Source organism: Euprymna scolopes, chromosome 24, assembly GCF_053919585.1.
Source record: "Euprymna scolopes isolate OS-2025 chromosome 24, ASM5391958v1, whole genome shotgun sequence".
In the NCBI taxonomy this organism is placed as follows: Eukaryota; Metazoa; Mollusca; class Cephalopoda; order Sepiida; family Sepiolidae; genus Euprymna; species Euprymna scolopes.
This window is the reverse complement of record NC_136505.1, coordinates 97,973,546-97,994,108: the sequence shown is the minus strand read 5'-3', so window position 1 is coordinate 97,994,108 and position 20,563 is coordinate 97,973,546.

Here is a 20,563-nt window from a genome sequence, read left to right as displayed (position 1 = left end):
CAATCACCTGGTTTAAAAATATAGAAAACAAAGATAAATGTACGTTCATACAGTTTGACATCATAGACTTTTATCCCTCGATATCCGAAGAACTTTTTAACATTGCCCTAGAATTTGCCGAGGTATACACTGATATATCCTCAGAAGAAATCAACATCAGTAAAAAATGTAGAAAATCAGTTCTAATAAATAACAATAACCAACAGATAAAAAACTAAAATGAAAAAATTCGTTCGATTTGGCGATGGGTTCCAGAGACTCTGCAGAGGCATCAGATCTTGTGGGATTATTCATTCTATAAACCCTCACAAAAATATTCGATACTACGGATATCGGCCTATATAGAGATGACGGACTTGCTATAATAAAAAACTTCAACAAAATCAAGGGAGAAAACTTTAAGAAAATCATACAGAAAGAAATGAAAAAAATTAGGCCTAAAAGCGGACGTATCAGCTAACATAAACATAACAAACTTCCTGGACGTCACGTTAAACTTAGATAAAAACACATATGAACCATGCTTGAAAGATAACGCTACTCCAATTTACGTAAACCCTAAGTCCAACCACTCACCATCAATTATAAAACACATTCCTAACTCGATCGTAAGTAGACTCAGTAATAACTCAAGCGATGAAAATGCATTTAACAGGTCAACCAATACCTACGAAACAGCCCTAAAAATAGTGGATACAAAAGTATCGATATCAAATATAAGCAACAAAACACCAACAACTATAATAAAATTAAAAATAGAAGAAAAAAAAACTATAATTTGGTATACGGCCCCATACAATCAAATGTTAAAAACAAAACTTGGCAAGAAATTTCTAGATCTTATTGAAAAACACTTTCCCGCAACCAAACCCTTACACAAAATCTTCAATAAAAATACCTTGAAGTTATCTTACAGTTGTTGCGAAAATTTAGAGATGATAATTAAAGCACATAATAACAAAATACTAAATGAAAACAATGTAAACAACAACAAAATAATCAATAAAAAAGTAAACACCATGACAGAAATAAAACCAAGACTAGCAGAAATAATAATAATAATAATAATAATAATAATAATAATAATAATAATAATAATAATAATAATAATAATAATAACAAACCAACCCCGGACAAGAACAACCATACCATAAATAAAAATACTAATAACGAACAAGATAAATGCAATTGTAGACACCGCACACTTTGCCCAGTCCAAAATAAATGTCTAACAAAAAGTGTAGTTTATCAAGCAACAATATTTGCGAAAGAAAACCCGAATAGCAAGAAATATTACATAGGCATGACTTCCTTAGATTTCAAAACCCGATACTATGACCACAAAAGTACATTCAAAAATAAAAAAAAACACCGTATAAAAACAACACTAGCGAATAAATACTGGGAACTCTAAGAAAGCGGACATTCGCCGGTAGTCGAATGGAAAATAATGAGACAATCTACGACGTGCAGACATTTAGACGACCAATGTAAATTATGCCTCCATGAAAAATTTGCTATCCTGTACTTTAAAGAACCTCAAAATCTATTAAACTGTAGACGAGAAATAGCAAACAACTGTGTTCACAAAATAAAACTAACTCTAAGATAGCGATACAAAATAGCTTTAAAACTAACAATAACAATAGAAAAGAAACAAATAAATAAATTAAATAAACATGAATATACATAAACGATCACACATATATGTATATATATATATGTATATGCATATATATGTGCATGTATGTGTGTACACATAGGTATATTTATATATATATATATATAAAAAAGGAAGAAAAAGATCTACCTTAAACCACTAACCTAGTTCTAAAACAGATCCTTTGTTCGATAAAATGCATGCCCATTGGCTGATAGGAAGGGGCGCGGTGGATACTAGAAAGCTGATTGGCTAACCAGAAATCCTCAACATATATAAAAACAAGAAGCAACCACAGAATTCGCGCATAAGCCTGACGAATCCTATAATGGATGAAACGCAGAATATTCAGTGTAGCTTAATCGCCATATATATTTTATAAATTACTATATATATATATATATATATATATATATATATATATATATATATATATATACATGAGTACTTCATTTAATCACTTAAACAGTGCTCAATACATAGGTAGAGTTATGTAGTAAGTATTAAAATATATATGACAATTAAGCTACACAGAATATTCTGCGTTTCATCCACGCTACGATTCGTCAGGCTTATGCGAAGAGTTATGGTTTTCACGCGTTTTTATATACGCACATTCTATTGAGTTTTTGTTAGACAATCAGCTTCCTAGTTTACACCGCTCCTTTCCTAATCAGCCAATTGGCAGGCGCTTACAGGACAAAGGCCCAGGGGCATCATGGCTTTGATGAACAGCAACTGTGATAGTGAGTCGCCTTGGAAGATTCCTCTTTGTATGTTAATTTCTGTTATGTGTTGTCCATCAGCTGTCAATTCCAATCTCCATTTTCTCGTTGCATTATTATTATTATTATTATTATTATTATTATTATTATTATTATTATTATTATCATTATTATCTTATAATTAGTTTATTGTTGTTACTATTATTTTTACTACTACTACTACTACTACTACTACTACTACTACTACTACTACTGGAGTTCTGGTACGTTGACTGAGACTGAGTGCTCTAATCTCTATAAATTCACATTAATCCCTAAAAGTTGACTGATCGGATATTCTTATACTTAATTCGATGTACCTTTTTAATGTCAAAATTTAGCTAAACTTTTCAGTTTCTGAATGTTACTATGACAACATTTTTCATTTATCCACCTGTACAAACCCCCCTTTTGAAAATTAAATGCAATCAAATAGAAGTCGGAAACCTACAAAAAATTATGATAAACTGGCTTTCAAAATTATTCCCCCCCCTATTTCTCCGCCATTAATACTCGTATCTATTATCAATATTAATATATAGATATATAGATACGAATGGTGACAAAGGTCTGTGCAAATTTCAGCCAGATCAAACCAGTAGTTTCCGAGAAACCATCTAGAGTAAATGTGGTATTCTGGTGACTAATCTCTATTAATTCTTATTAATCCCTTAAAAATGTCAAGGAAATGGGCGGACACTTTTTCTCCCGATGAATGACGCCAGACTAGAACTGGCCACGAGATATTGTAATTGGCGTGATTTGTTCTCAAATCAAACAAGAACAAGAATATTTGAATCGGCAGCTTGTGTCTTGTTAGTTTTCACGTGCGGACGGGTCTGTCGTAGCAAATTGTGTCTCGGCTCACATATTGACAAGTGCTGTCATTGGAAGGGAAAAGAAAAACGCTGATTCGATCTAACTACCGCCTACCACCCACCACCAGCTGAAAAAGCAAGCCAGCAACGAGATTAGCACGCGTCAAAAAAAAAAAAAAATAAATAAATAATAAAAAAATAATAAAAAAATAATAAAAAAAAAAAAAAAAATTAAAAAAAAAAATAAATAAAAAACGAAGCAAAGTATAACATTTTTTTTAGAAAAAAATAAATCAAGCGTCGACAAAAAAACAAAACAAAAACAAACAAAAAAGAAAAACAAGCAATGTTTATTGTGTCGCAAAATATATGTTTATATTTGAACAATAAACTATTTAGATGACATTCATCAAAATAATTATAGTCTGGATAAGCCGCTGTAGAAGAGAATATTAGCATAAAATGTAAAGACTAGCGTTGGGACGATAATCGAAATCGGAAACAGGAAAAATCTGAATTGGAAAAAATTGGGAATTATTTCCGATTGCGAAAACAATGAGTGACAGTTGAGGGCGATAATCTACAAACTCACCATTCTTATCTATATATCTATATATTAATATTGATACTAGATACGAGTAATAATGGCGGAGGAATAGAGGGGGGGAATAATTTTGAAAGCCAGTTTATCATAATTTATTTGTAGGTTTCCGACTTCTATTTGATTGCATTTAAAAAATGAAAGACTAAAGTTAATTTCCAAAAGGGGGGGGGGACTTTTACAGGTGAATAAATTAAAAATGTTGTCACAGTGACATTCAGAAACTGAAAAGTTTAGCTAAATTTTGACGTTAAATAAATTCATTGTAAAAATTCATTGAAAACCAGGTACATTGAATGAAGGATGGAGTACTGTTGCCACATCTGGGCAGGGCTGCTAGAGAGACCTTATCCTGCCTTGACAGAGTTCAAAAATGACTTCGTAGCCTAGTGTGTGTGTGGGGAATCAATTTTCTCTTTCATGCAACCTCTTTCTCACAAAAGAGACGCTGCGAGCCTGCCTCTGCTTTATCTTTATTTTCATGGCAAGTGCTCGTTTGAGCTCCAATCTATGCCCCCCTCGCTAAACTTCCACGAGAAACACTCGTCCAGCTGAAACCACTATCAATAATTTCCCCACTCTTTATTTGTGCCTACACCTAATCGTAGATTCCATGAACAAAGTTTCTTTATTAGAACTGCACACCTGTAGAACACTCTTCCTTTTGCCTGCTTTCTGGCTGACTATAATATGGTCGTCTTCAAGTCCAAGGTAAACAAGTTCTTGATGAGCCATCCCCTTAAGTAATACAATTAAACAAATTTCCACTGCTAACAATTATTACGACATTGTCATATTGGCCACTGTACGCTAATTAACACTTATCCTCGAGTGGCGCCCGGGTCTTGATAAGTAATGCCTCCTTTGTAAAAAATGAAGAAGATAAATTTTAGTTTTCTGGATCTATTACAAATATAATTAATAATGTTGGGATGATTAATCGAAATCGGGAAAATTTTATCCTATTTTCCGATGCCAAAACCGATTCCTTTAATAATCTATTTTATTTGATTTTGTTTTTATAAAACATCTTTCACTGCTTGTAGCAATAATAAAATAATAAATATTCATTGATTTAAACTTCCAGTAAGACTAAAATCTCTAGACCATCTCATCACAAGTGTGTTTTTACGTTTGAGAAAACATATGCATATTTAATTGTGTTTTTACGGTAATCGGAACAAAATAACAATTTTATAGTTAAATATTTAGAGATTTATAAAGAATCAGAATCGGGAAAAACATTGGAATCGTCCCATCATTAATAATTAGTAAAGTAAAGTCCTAAGATTTTGAATTTCAAACAAATAAAACCCTTGTTTGTACAACATAGCTTTATTAGCTTCAGAAGCAAAAGAAAAAATAAACGAAGTCGTCTAATCATGGATTTCATGGAAGCCCAAAATGTCAGAAATTCAAAAATCTGCCTAAAAATGACGTCAAGTAGTTAGAGAGAACACGAGTAATGGCTATCGGCCTTGTTACTACCGACAACCATAACTTTAATAAAGATGTTATTTGTATGAACAAAATAATCACTTGCCATAAAAATTAAAGGAAACAAAATAATATATTGCCATTAACATTCAAAGAAACAAAATAATACATTGCCACTAAAATTCAAATAAACAAAATAATACATTGCCACTAAAATTCAAATAAACAAAATTGTACATTGCAACTGAAATTCAAATAAAACAAAAGAAAACACTGACATTACAATTAAAATAAACTAAATAATACATTGTCATTAAATTTCCAATAAACAAAAAAATACATTGCCAATAAAATTCAAATAGAAAAAAAAACATTGCCACTAAAATTCAAATAAACAAAATTATACGCTGCAACTAAAATTCAAATAGACAAAAGAATACCTTGACACTAAAATTCAAATAAACAAAATAGTACACTGCTACTAAAATTCGAAGACACAAAATAATACATTGCCACTAAAATTCAAATAGACAAAATTATACATTGACACTAAAATTCGAATAAACAAAATAATATATTGCCACTAAAATTCCAATACACAAAATAATATATTGCCACTAAATTTCCAATACACAAAATAATATATTGCCACCTAAATTGAAATAAACAAAATAATACATTGCCACCAAAATTCAAATAAACAAAATAATACATTGCCACCAAAATTTAAATAAACAAAATGATACATTGCCACTAAAAATCAAATAAACAAAATTATACATAGCACCAACATTAAAATAAACAAAATAATACATTGCACCAAAATTCAAATAAACCAAATTATACATTGCCACATGAATTCAAATAAACAAAATAATATATTGCACCAAAATTCAAATAAACCAAATAATACATTGCCACTAAAATTCAAATAAACATTTGAATTTTAGTGTCAATGCATTCTTTTGTTTATTTGAATTTTATTTGCAGCGTACAATTTTGTTTATTTGTATTTTAGTGGCAATATATTATTTTGTCTATTTAAATTTTATAGGCAATTTATTTTTTTGTTTATTTTTATTTTGGTGGCAATATATTCTTTTGTTTATTTTAATTTTGGTGGCAATGTATTATTGTGTTTATTTTAATTTCAGTGGCGATGTATTATTTTGTTTATTTGAATTTTTGTGGTAATGTATTATTTTGTTTATTTGAATTTTAGTGGTGATGTATTATTTTGTTTATTTTAATTTTAGTGGCAAAGTATTATTTTTGTCTATTGGAAGTTTGGTGGCAATGTAATGTTTTGTCTATTTTAATTTTAGTGGCAATGTGTCATTTTGTTTATTTTAATTTTAGTTGCAATGTATTAATGTGTTTATTTGAATTTAAGTGGCGATATATTATTTTGTTTATTTGAATTTTTGTGGTAATGTATTATTTTGTTTATTTGAATTTTAGTGGTGATGTATTATGTTGTTTATTTTAATTTTAGTGGCGAAGTATTATTTTTGTCTATTGGAAGTTTGGTGGCAATGTAATGTTTTGTCTATTTGAATTTTAGTGGCAATGTATTGTTTTGTTTATTTGAATTTTAGTGGTAATGTATTATTTTGTTTATTTTAATTTTAGTGTCAATGTATTATGTTTTTTATTTAGATTTTTGTGGCAATGTATTATTTTGTTTATTTGAATTTCAGTGCAATGTATTATTTTGTTTATTTTAATTTTAGTTGCAAGTATTATTTTTGTCTATTTGAATTTTGGTGGCAATGTATTATTTTGCGTATTTGAATTTTGGTGGCAATGTATTATTTAGTGTATTTGAATTTTGGTGGCAATGTATTATTTTGTTTATTTGAATTTTAGTAGCAATGTAATATTTTGTTTATTTTTATTTTGGTGGCAATGTATTATTTTGTTTATTTGAATTTTAGTTGCAATGTATTATTTTGTTTTTTTTTATTTTGGTGGCAATGTATTATTTTGTTTATTTGAATTTTAGTGGCAATGTATTATTTTGTTTATTTGAATTTTGGTGGCAGTGTATTATTTTGTTAATTGAATTTTAGTGGAAAAATATTATTTGTTTACTTGAATTTTGATGCAATGTATAATTTTGTTTATTTGAATTTTTGTTTCCAGGTATTATATTGTTTATTTGAATTTTGGTGGCAATGTATTATTTTGTTTATTTGAATTTTAGTTTCAATGTATTGTTTTGCTTATTTGAATTTTAGTTGCAGCGTATAATTTTGTTTATGCGAATTTTAGTGGAATTTATTATTTTGTCTGTTAGAACGTTAGTGGCAATGAATTATTTTGTTTATTTGAATTTTAGTGGCAATGTCTTAATTTTTTTAATATCAATGTTGGTTAAAATGTATTATTTTGTTTATTTTAATTTTAGTGGCAATGTATTATTTTGTTTATTTGAATTTTAGTGGCAATGTTTTAATTTTGTTTATATCAATTTTGGTGAAAATGTATAATTTTGTTTATTGGAATTTTAGTGGCAATGTATTATTTTGTTTATTTTAATTTTAGTGGCAATGTATTATTTTGTTTATTTAAATTTTGGTGAAAATGTATTATTTTGTTGATTTGAATTTTGGTGTAATGTATTATTTTGTTTATTTTAAAATTAGTGGCAATGTATAATTTTTTTTTGAATTTTGGTGGCAATGTATTATTTTGTTTATTTGAATTTTGGTGTAATGTATTATTTTGTTTATTTGAATTTTAGTGGCAATGTTAATTTTGTTTATTTGAATTTTAGTGCAATGTATTTTTTTGTTTATTTTAGTTTTGGTGAATTCACATTGACTAAATAATACATTGCCTCTAAAATTCAAATAAACAAACAAACACATTACCAATAAAATTCAAATAAACAAAAGAATACATTGCCACTGAAATTCAAATAAACAAAAGAATAAACTGCCACTATAATGCAAATAAACAAAATAATACATTGCATCTAAAATTCAAATAAACAAAATAATACATTGCATCTAAAATTCAAATAAACAAAATAATGCATGGGCAACTAAAATTCAAATAAACAAAATAATACATTGCCACTAAAATTCAAATAATCAAAGTTATACATGGCCACTTTAATTCAAATCAACAAAATAATGCATTGAAACTAAAATTTACATAAACAATAAAATACGTTGAAACTAAAATTCGAATGAACAAAGTAATACATTGCCACTATAATTCAAATAAACAAAATAATACATTGCAGCAAAAATTCCAATACACAAAATAATACATTTTCATCAACATTCAAATAAACAAAATAATACATTGCCACTAAAATTCAAATAAACAATATAATACATTTAAACTAAAATTAAAATGAACAAAATAATACATTTAAACTAAAGTTCAAATAAACAATATAATACATTGAAACTAAAATTCAAATAAACAATATAATACATGGAAACAAAAATTCAAATAAACAATAAAATACGTTGAAACTAAAATTCAAATGAACAAAATAATACATTGACACTTTAATTCAAATGAACAAAATAATACATTGAAACTAAAAGTCAACCAAACAATATAATACATTGAAACTAAAATTCAAATAAACAAAATAATAAATTGAAACTTAAAGTCAAATGAACAATATAATACATTGAAATTAAAATTCAAATGAATAATATAATACATTGAAACTAACATTTAAATAAATAATATAATATATTGAAACTAAAATTCAAATAAACAATAGTATACGTTGAAACTAACATTCAAATGAACAAAATAATACATTCAAACTTAAATTCAAATTAAAAAAAAAGACATTGAAACTAAAATTCAAATAAACAAAATAATACGTTGAAACTAACATTCAAATGAACAAAATAATACATTGCCACCAAAATTCAAAGTAACAAAATAATACATTGAAACTAAAATTCAAATAAACAAAATAATATATTTCAACTAAAATTCAAATAAACGAAATAATAAATTGCCACTATAATTTTAATAAACAAAATAATACATAACCAATAAAATTCTAATAAACAAAATTATACATTACCAATAATAATCAAATAAACAAAATAATACATTACCACCATAATTCAAATAAACAAAATAATACATTGCCACTAAAATAAAAATAAACTAAATAATACATTGCCAGTAAACTTCAAATGAACAAAATAATACATTTCCATTAAAATTAAAATAAACAAAATAATACATTGCCACCAAAATTCAAATAAACAAAATAATACATTGCCACCAAAATTCATATAAACAAAATAATACATTGTCACCAAAATAAAATAAACAAAATAATACATTGTCACCAAAATAAAATAAACAAAATAATTCATTGCCACCAAACTTCAAATAAACAAAATAATACATTGCCACCAAAATTAAATAAACAAAATAATACATTGCCACCAAAATTAAATAAACAAAATAATACATTGCCACCAAAATTAAATAAACAAAATAATACATTGCCACCAATATTAAATAAAAAATTAATACATTGCCACCAAAATAAAATAAACAAAATAATACATTGCCACCAAAATAAAATAAACAAAATAATACATTGCCACCAAAATTCAAATAAACAAATAATACATTCCCACCAAAATTCAAATAAACAAAATAATACATTGCCACTAAAATTCAAATAAACAAAATAATACATTGTCACCAAATTTAAATAAACAAAATAATACATTGCCACCAAAATTAAATAAACAAAATAATACATTGCCACCAAAATAAAATAAACAAAATAATACATTGCCACCAAAATTAAATAAACAAAATAAAACATTGCCACCAAAATTCAAATAAACAAAATAATACATTGCAGCAAAAATTCAAACAAACAAAATAATACATTGCACTATAATTCTAACAAACAAAATAATATATTTCCACCAAAATTCAAATAACCAAAATACTACATTGCCATTAAAATTCAAATAAACAAAATAAAAACATTGCCACCAAAATTCAAATAAACAAAATAATACATTTCCACAAAAATTCAAATAAACAAAATAAAACATAGCCACCAAAATTTAAATAAACAATATAATACATTGCCAATAAAACTAAAAGAAACGAAATAATACATTGCCACTAAAATTCGAATAAACAAAATAATATATTGCTACCAAAATTTAAATAAACAAAATAATACATTACCAATAAAATTCAAATAAACAAAATTATACAATTCCACCAAAATTCAAATAAACAAAATAATAACATAGCCACTAAAATTCAAATAAACAAAATAATACATTTCCACCAAAATTCAAGTTAGCAATATAAGACATAGCCACCAAAATTTAAATAAACAAAATAATACATTGCCAATAAAATTCAAATAAATAAAATAATACATTGCCACAAAATTTAAATAAACAAGATAATACTTTACCAATAAAATTCAAATAAACAAAATAATACATTGCGACTAAAATTCAAATAAAAAATAATACATTGCAACTAAAATTTAAATAAACAAAATGATACATTACCAATAAAATTCAAATAGACAAAATAATATATTTCCACTAAAATTCAAATAAACAAAATAATACATTGCCACTAAAATTAAAATATACAAAGTAATACATTGCCACTAATATTCAAATAAACAAAGTAATACATTGCCACCAAAATTAAAATAAACAAAATAATACATTACCAATAATATTCGAATAAACAAAATAATACATCACCAATAAAATTCAAATAAACAAAGTAACACATGTCCACTAAAATTCAAATGAACAAAATAATACATTGCAACTACAATTCAAATTAATAAAATAATACATTGCCATTAAAATTTAAATAAACAAATATTCCGCTTTCATTGCCTAATAAATACTGAACACTTCATTAAAATTGGTTAGTTTTCTGATTTTTGGTTAATTTTCAAGTATGGGAGGGGTCAAAATGTTTTTAATTTTCAGCATCGGCATTCATTTTGCACATAACTTTTAATATACTTATTATCTTCGATTGAAAATGGTATATTTCAAATCGTCTCGACCATTATAATTCTGAATCCATTTAGAATAAAAATGGAATATTCCGAAAAAAAGAAAAATGGCAATAAACAACGGTTTAAGAGAAGTTAGTTATCTTCAACCAGTGTGTGGTCGCTGCAGCACCAACCGCTACCACCACCAACTGCCACCACTGTCGCCACCACCAACATAGCCATCACCGAAGCACCCACCACTGTCGCAACTACGGCCACCACCACCGCCACCACCGCCACCAGCACCATCGATTATGTTGCTTTAAAAAGTGCTCCGAAGGCCTCCAGGGATTAACAAACCCTTTTTTAGGCAGGGGTGGGGGTAATTATATCTGTTTCGTCGTCACAATGCAATCTGCGAGGCATTATCCCCACCGTTTTTATTTAAATGAAGGTGGGCGATAGTGTTCATTTTTTTTCTCCCAAGCACGATTGTCTTCTTTTTGTTTAGTAATAGTTAACATGTGGTATTCGTACTGCGTTCATGACAGAGATTACCAAACATTTTTTTAGGGGGGAATGAGTTCGCTAGAATGCTGAGAAAGTATGAAAAAAGCTCATTCTAATTGTGTTTACAACATCACGTCAGCTGATATTTGGGATTGACGATGAATGCCCTGAAAAAGTCACTTCTGATTAATGTTTAGTTTTAAAATATTAATCGAAGAAAATCGTTTTAAATGGCACTTCTTGTTTTGTCGCAATTCGAACTTATTAATAATAAAAAATTCGAACTTATTAATAATAAAAAAATTCGAACTTATTAATAATTAAAAAATTCGTACTTATTAATAATAAAAAAATTCGAACTTATTAATAATAAAAAAATTCGAACTTTTAATAATAAAAAAAATTCGATCTTATTAATAATAAAAAAATTCGAATTTATTAATATTAAAAAAATTCGAACTTTTAATAATAAAAAAATTCGAACTTATTAATAATAATAAAAAAATCGATCTTATTAATAATAAAAAGATTCGAATTTATTAATAATAAAAAAATTAAAATAAAATGGTGAGAAATACCCGGGATTGAATATTGTCGCCGAATGTTTTACAACTGAGCTATATTTCTAGATGACAACAACACTATGTTTTTTTTATTAAGAAAAATATTTGCTAAGATTTTATTATTTCCTTTAGCCGGTGTAACGTAAAATATTCCATGTAAATCTTTGTTTGTAATCTATAAGAAAGAAAGACTATTTTTAGGATCGGATTTATTTGATTTTCGATAATTATTGGAGGAATATCTCTAAAAATGTACATAAGAACGCTACCAGACATGTGAATTACCTTTATTTGAAATTTCCAAAAGAAAGGCTCAGCCGTTTCGGAACCCTTTAGAACCCTCTCACACACAACCACGCACAATGTGATTTTTATATAAGAACTAGCCTAGATGCCCGACGTTGCCCGGGTGTTTGGAGGTGTGTTGAGGGGGAAAAAGTGGTAGTAGGCAGGCATGCTCGAATCCGTACCGTGAAGGAGGAAAAGAACGTGGAAAAAAATAAGCGATACGTCTTTGCTGTTGCGCCCATCGTACAAATTGTAAGTGAGAGAGGTTTAAATGAAGGCTAGACAATCGATAAGAGGGGATAACTTTCGAAAATATCGGCGAAAAAAGCTACCCCTCTCTGTAGAAAAGTCTTCAGTTGAGGGTGAAATAAATTAATGTATTTTGGGTAATCTTTCAATATTTGTCGTCCGAAGGGTCCAGCTTCAAAACATTACCAATATCGTGAAAATCCGTCGCCTCTGTCGAAAGTTTTAGGCATACATACATACATACATACATGTATTTAAACAGACACATGAGATTCATATAAATAGAAAGTGAAGTCGAAATCTGTTATTGCATCAGAAAGTGTAATTTAAAATATAATCGGCAATTGTATCGGAATCGAAAAAAAATTGGAATCCTTCAGACTTAAGACTAACTATTACGAGGTTCGTCCTAAAAGTAAGACCTCTTGATTGTTTGAAAATCTACGAAGATAGAAATGGTGCCATTAAAGCAAGCGACCGTTTGTGCTCCCGAATGTATTTTTCTACAGGGTGAAATGATAAAGTTGTCGCCCTAAAGAAAACAACACAACAGCTTTATTTTAAAACTTTTATTGAAAAATCAATTCAGGTAACTTGATTATTTAGTAGATATGACATCTATTCAATGTAGCCGTCTTCAGCCTCAATCACCGTTTCGATACGGGCCCGGAACTGGGAACATGTTTTTTCCACAAGTGTCAGCGGGAGCTCGGCGAATACTTGGCGGATGGCTGCGATCAAGTTAACTTTGCTGTTATAGGAGGTAATGTTGGCGATGTTCTCGACATATGACCAAAGAAAGTAGTCCGGCGCATTCAGGTCGGGCGAGGAGGACGGCCAGTGAGAAAAGGGTACATAGTCGTAGCACTCATTCTGAAGCCAAGCTTTGGAACTGTGGGCCAGCGCCGAGTCATGTTGCCACACCCAGGGTCTGCCAGCGGCTACCTGATTGCACCATGGGATCACCACAATCTTTAGCATATCCAGGTTTACCCTGATGTTGACTTTCAAGCCGACTTTGAAGATGTGAAGTGACAGGATGTGTCCCTCACTTGAAACCGCACAAAAGACCATAACTGTGACCGGAAACTTTGTTTTCATCATCCTGGGAACGCCCCTGTTCTTTGTGGCAATCCAACGTTGCATTTTGAGGGTGATGGCAATGGTTCTGTTGTTTTAAATTGGATCGGTAGAGAGCATGAGTTGTACAGTGGCGAATCTCCGGTCTTGCTCGTTGAACATTGTGTCACTTTCAGAGATGATAGAAGGGTCTTTCTTGGGATATGTACAAAACTGGCGAACTAGTAGATGGTTTACAGCAAAAAAAAAAAAAAAAAAAAGAAGGAAACCGGTTTTCATCGAACGAAAATAGAATCATGACGTCTTTTCTATGGGGACAATTTTATCGTTCCACCTTTTTTGCCTGTCCACAGTTCGCTTTGTCATTCACATATCTGTTGCAACTCTGAAATTAACACTACCATCTCCGAACTGTGCTGACATCAACAGAACGGTTCCGTAAACATTTAACAGGCGCTGGTGAATGTTGACGATTCAATTTTTTTTTTCACATTAAGGAATGCAATGACGCATCTCTGCTTCTGAGGCACGTCCATGACACAAGCTGCTTTCTTAGAGTCTCACACTGTATCTTTCACAGAGATGAAAATCTCAGGTCATGAAGGGATAATTCAGTCATAAGAACAATACAATTTTCAATCCCTTGTAATCCATTCGGACGAAAAAAACCCAAACAAACAAAAACAAACAAACAAAAAACAAACTAGGAGACATTACTTTTGGAATCGTCCCTCGTTTAATATTATAGTTTTTGAGTTATCGGATAGGATGCCATCTATTCAGAGCGATTCTCGTATAAAATCCAGAAGATATCTCACTGCTGATGCAATACTCTATCTATATAAAAGCCAAGTACTTCTAGGGATGGAGTATTGTTGCTACATCTGGGCAGGAGCTGCTAAAAACAGCTTATCCTGCCTTGACAGAGTACAAAATAGACTTCGTAACTAAGTGGAGGATGCCCTTTTCTCTTCCCTGCAACCTCTTTGGCACAGAAGGGACGTCGCGAGCCTGTCTTGTTTTACTGTTACTTCTAAGGCAAGTGCCTGTCTGAGCTCCAATCTCTGGTCCCCCCCCCTCGCCAATCTTTCTCGAAAAACACCCGTCTAGCTGAGACCACTGTCAATAACTTTCCCCACTCTTTAACTGTGCCTAAATCAAAACGTAGATTCCATGAACAATGCTTCTTTCTGAGAACTGCACGCCTGTGGAACTCTCATCCGTTTGCCTGTTTCCCGACTGACTACAGCATGTTTGTCTTCAAGTCCAACACAAACAAATTCTTGATGAACCGCCCCCTTAAGTAATCCAATCTACCAAAGTTCCATTAACAACTACTGAATACTAGGATACTATCTCATTGACTACTGTACATTAAATAACCTTTATCCTCGAGTAGCTTCAGGGTCTTGATAAGTGTTGACTCCTATGTAAAAAAAAAATAAATAAATAAGATTCTTGTATACCCACGTCATCATTGTTGCTATGTGTGGCTATACGTCTAATGGCTGTTCGTTTAGCGTTGATTGATGTTGGCCTACATAAAGTCTGTTGACCGGCTTAGAAGATTTGCTTCTCGGTGGCCATAGCGATAAGGAATCCGATGTTCAAAGTTATTTCACCAGTTTCCTCGCTGATAATTTTATGTTTGCACAAGCGAAAGAATAACAGTCGAAGATATTATATGTCTTAGCATAACAATTGGTGTGCATAGAATCAATATTTGCGCGGGAAAGATGAACAAAAAGATATGATTCGATGGAAAGAGATACGAAGGAAGAAAAGAGAAAGGGGAAAACAAACAATGGAGATTAAAGAAAAAAACGGGAAAGAAAGAAGGGAATACATAAAGAACGAAAGAAATAACAATTACTCTCCCAAAAATTTAAGGACAAAAGACTTAAGAATATAACGGAAGTACTGGAAAACAAAATGGTGGAAAATGTAACAATAATAAAAAAAAAAAAAAAAAACTGAATTATTAAGTACTAGCAGACCGACCGTAAAATACGTTTAAATATGATATTTTGATTAATTCAGATTTCGTATTTATTATTATATCATCTTGGACCCAATCATTCAAACACTACCGTATTTGAATATATGGTTAAGTGTCAGTTTTAGTCATTTAGAACTGCTTTAAAGCTTCACCGCTCACTCATTCTTCGACTAAATTTCAAACAATTATTACAGTCTATAGATCACCGTCTTAACTATATTGTAAAAAATAAAATTTCAATTTTTGTTTAGTAAAACAAAAGTTATGATGAATTTACTTGTATTTAAAATCGTAAAAATATTTAAGGTCGTGGACGACACATTTTATGACTAGTTTCCATAGCAACCACGTCGGTTCAGCAGCTACTAATTCACTGCTGTTTCGAAAACAGAAGTAACAAGTGAAACAAAGAGAATGAAAGAATACAAGGGAGATAATTGGGGGGTTATTGAAAACAGACGAGTGGCGTACATTGTTCTTACATGTGTTTATGGGGCCAAAAAATAAGACTGAAATTAAACAAAGACTAAGTGAATTTATTGGAAGCTTGGAAAAATCATGAATTACAATAGAAAAATGCGAGCATGAAAAGTAATATGGTTAAGCTTAAACATGGAAAAGCAAAGGACTAGTTGTTAAAACTGGAAAACAAAAGGACAAGATATTCATGTAAAAAATATAATAAATTTATAACTTAAATATTGTAGCATTAAGATTTTCTTAAAATTCAATTTATAATATTATATAATAAAATCTTAATGCTGCAATATTTTAAGTTATAAATTTATTATATTTTTTACTAGAAAATGTTGTCCTTTTCCTTTCCAGTTTTAACAACTAGTCCTTTATTTTTCCATGTTTAAGCTTAACCATGTTATTTTTCATGCTCGCATTTTTCTATTGTAATGATTTGAAAAGTTTAAAATAAAAATGACCCGTATGCTACTTCCGAGAATCGAAACCAAAACGTTTAGCTCATGATTTATTTTTTTCCTTTGATGTGTTATGCCTGAGCTATGAAGATATGTTTGCTGTAAGTTTAAAAATTAAAACATGAACCAATATTTATCATCCGCAGAAAGGTAAAAATGTAAAGTAATTTAAATATTTTATTTTATTTTTACTCCTGATCGCTTGTTGTTAATAGTAAACCTTCATTTAACGCTTTTATCCGTTGTGCCTTGTTAATTAACCATCAGTGCTATTTGCATATCTTCTGGAAGATAACGATTAAATCGTTTGCATATGTAAGGCGTACATTTAATAACTCTTCGATCCACTGCATTCAATTGGAAATTCGGATAGGATCAAAAGTTTAACGTCAACATTCTCCTGGAGAAGGCTGGAGATTATCTCGGCCAAAATAAGACAAACAAAAGTCGGACAAAAACAAAAATGGAGCAAAAACAAAAAAAAACAAAAATACAAAAAAATGATAAAAAATGCCCAAAATCAACAACAGTAAAAAAAAAAAAATACAAAAACACTTTCAAAATACAAAAAACAACAAAACAAAAACAAACAAAACAAAAATACAAAAAATTAATAAAAAATACCCAAAATCAACAACAATAAAAAACAAAACCAAAAATGCAAAAACGTCTTCAAAATACAAAAAACAACAACAAAAAACAACAACAAAAAAACAAACAAAACAAAAATACAAAACATTAATAAAAAATACCCAAAATCAACGACAATAAAAACAAAACCAAAAATACAAAAACGCCTTCAAAATACAAAAAAACAAGAAACCCCCCAAAAAACAAACAAAACAAAAAATACAAAAAATTAATGAAAAATACCCAAAATCAACAACAATAAAAAACAAAACCAAAAATACAAAAGCGCCTTCAAAATACAAAAAACAACAACAAAAAACAAACAAACAAAACAAAAATACAAAAAATTAATAAAAAATACCCAAAAATCAACAACAATAAAAACAAAAACAAAAATACAAGAACGACTTCAAAATACAAAAAACAAACAAACAAAAAACAAACAAACAAAACAAAAATACAAAAAATAAAAAAAAATACCCAAAAATCAACAACAATAAAAACAAAACCAAAAATACAAAAACGCCTTCAAAATACAAAAAACAACAAACAAACAAGACAAAAATACAAAATATTAATAAAAAATACCCCAAATCAACAACAATAAAAAACCAAACCAAAAATACAAAAACGCCTTCAGAATACAAAAAAACAACAAAAAACAAACAAAACAAAAATACAAAAAATTAAAAAAATACCCAAAATCAACAACAATAAAAAACAAAACCAAAAATACAAAAACGCCTTCAAAATATAAAAAAACAACAAAAAATAAACAAACAAACAAACAAACAAAGCAAAAATACAAAAAATTAATAAAAAGTACTCCAAATCAACAACACTAAAAAAACAAAACCAAAAATGAAAAACGCCTTCAAAATACAAAAAAACAAAAACAAAAAAACAAAGAAACAAAACAAAAAAAAAAAAAAAGAAAAAAACAATCACGTAATAAAAGCCGATTATGTGGTGGGATTTGACATAAAACACCGTCAGAGAGACACTGTCCTCAATTGACAGTGGAACGTTCAATTTAAAGTTACAACTTTCACAAAAAGACAACCTGTTGGGATTAAACGTTACAGACAGGAAGTCGGAAGTGAAACATGGCGAAATCGAGAGCTTTAATCGAAATATTTCTGAGGTTTGGACCACGTGACAGTGCTTTACCTTTGGCGCAGACTATTAGGAAACGACGAAACGAAAAACAAATGTTAGAAAAAAAAATTTCTGAAAGTAGATGAATAAGCGAAACATCGACTGAGATTGTACTATATTTGTACTGAAAAGGTGCGACCAAATGTCAGATATGACGTCAGAAACAGGAAGTTCCTAATGAAGAGTGGCTAACACAGAAATTCTCAACCAGAAATTAATTGACTCCGGGGAGGGGGTAAAATTATAAAGTAAAACGATTTGATCTCCCTCTGGATCAATTGAAATGAATGGCTCTCGTCTCAAGGGGGGCTCCATGTTTTGACAAGCTTCTAGATCTAAACCTTACTCCGGATCTGAAATGGAACACGTCAGTCAAATCCGTTGTAAATGCTGCTGGAAAAATGGTCGGATCGTCCTACCGCTCCAGTATATATTTCACTGTTGATGCAATTATTTATAAAAGCTAGGTAGTCCTAAAATGGAATACTTTTGCCACATCTGGACAGGAGCTGCTAGTAGACATTTAAGTTCTCTCCAGTATTTAGAGGGCATTCAAGATCTCAGATAGCAACGTCGTCCTAATTGGAAAGTTGACTGATAAGATAGTTGTTTATTTTGGAGCTCTGTGCGCCTCCACCGTTCTGCGAAACTTGCCGAGGAATATGTAAAATACGAGTGATCATTATCCTTGAATGGCTAAGATCTTTCTGTACAGGGGTTCTTCCGACTAACTTGGCATGACAGTTTTCCATACAAGTAAACCCTTAATAAATATTCAAGATCATATAGTTTTCATGGCCCAAATAAGATGTCCTCGGTATGACTAACCCACGCTGGCTTTTACAAGGAATGGTGCAACTTCTCCAAGTGATGTTATCTCAAGAAACAGCACAAAGCTGGGTACTCCACCAGAATAGATGAATTCTTATCCTGAAATCCAGTATGACTAATAGACCACAAAAAAGATATAATATAGCATATATTAATTATCAATTTATGTTCTCAACGTCGTTACCTTTTTACACAGGAATCAACACTTATAATGGCTTATAGTTTGCCGAGGAGGGACCATAGATTGAAGCTCAGCTGAGCACTTTCAATGAAAATAACATACTCAGTGTTTTAGAGTTAAAGGAAAACTTTTATGGGATATTGGAATATATATTTATCTCATATATAAGTCGAGTGTTAAGGAGACCCCTTGATTTCTAAGAACTTGGATTGAAGAAATAAAATAAAAGAATAATCACTACAAATTGAAAACAGTATAGAATTCATCAATTTTCCATAAAAAATTACAAACGTAATATATCAAGCCAAGATGGTATGAATGGTGTCGAATGATTTAAGCATTCGCGGTAAACCTCCTTTTCAAAAAATAAAACAAAAAACAACAATCGCATAAACATTATGCACAATGCCTCAAGCAAACTCCGATATGTTTCTCAATGCATACGAATTTGATGTTCCAAATAGTTTGTTCTTTTCTATTTCCGACGGCGAAAATTGTTTCCGAATACGCATTATTATCCTTTATTCTCTGCCGGGAAGAAACAATCTCCATTTTTTTCCACTTGATATAATTTGCCGAAACAATTCGCTGTAGATCATGCCGACCACCGGGAGCACACAAGTCTAGTGTCCCTTATTTTGCTGACTGTTTATAGAGCTCTGCTTAATTCGTTCTTTATAATAACGAAATTCTCCATTTAACGAGATCCAATTACTTAGCTTTGGGCAACCGTACATTTCTTAGAGTTTAAAAGAAGTAAAATATTCCGTCGTCGAAGACAAATAGAAATAAGAATAGAATTGTTTCAAACCCAGTTCATTGTTTAAAATACAACCTAAAGTAATGCTCAAATTATAATACACA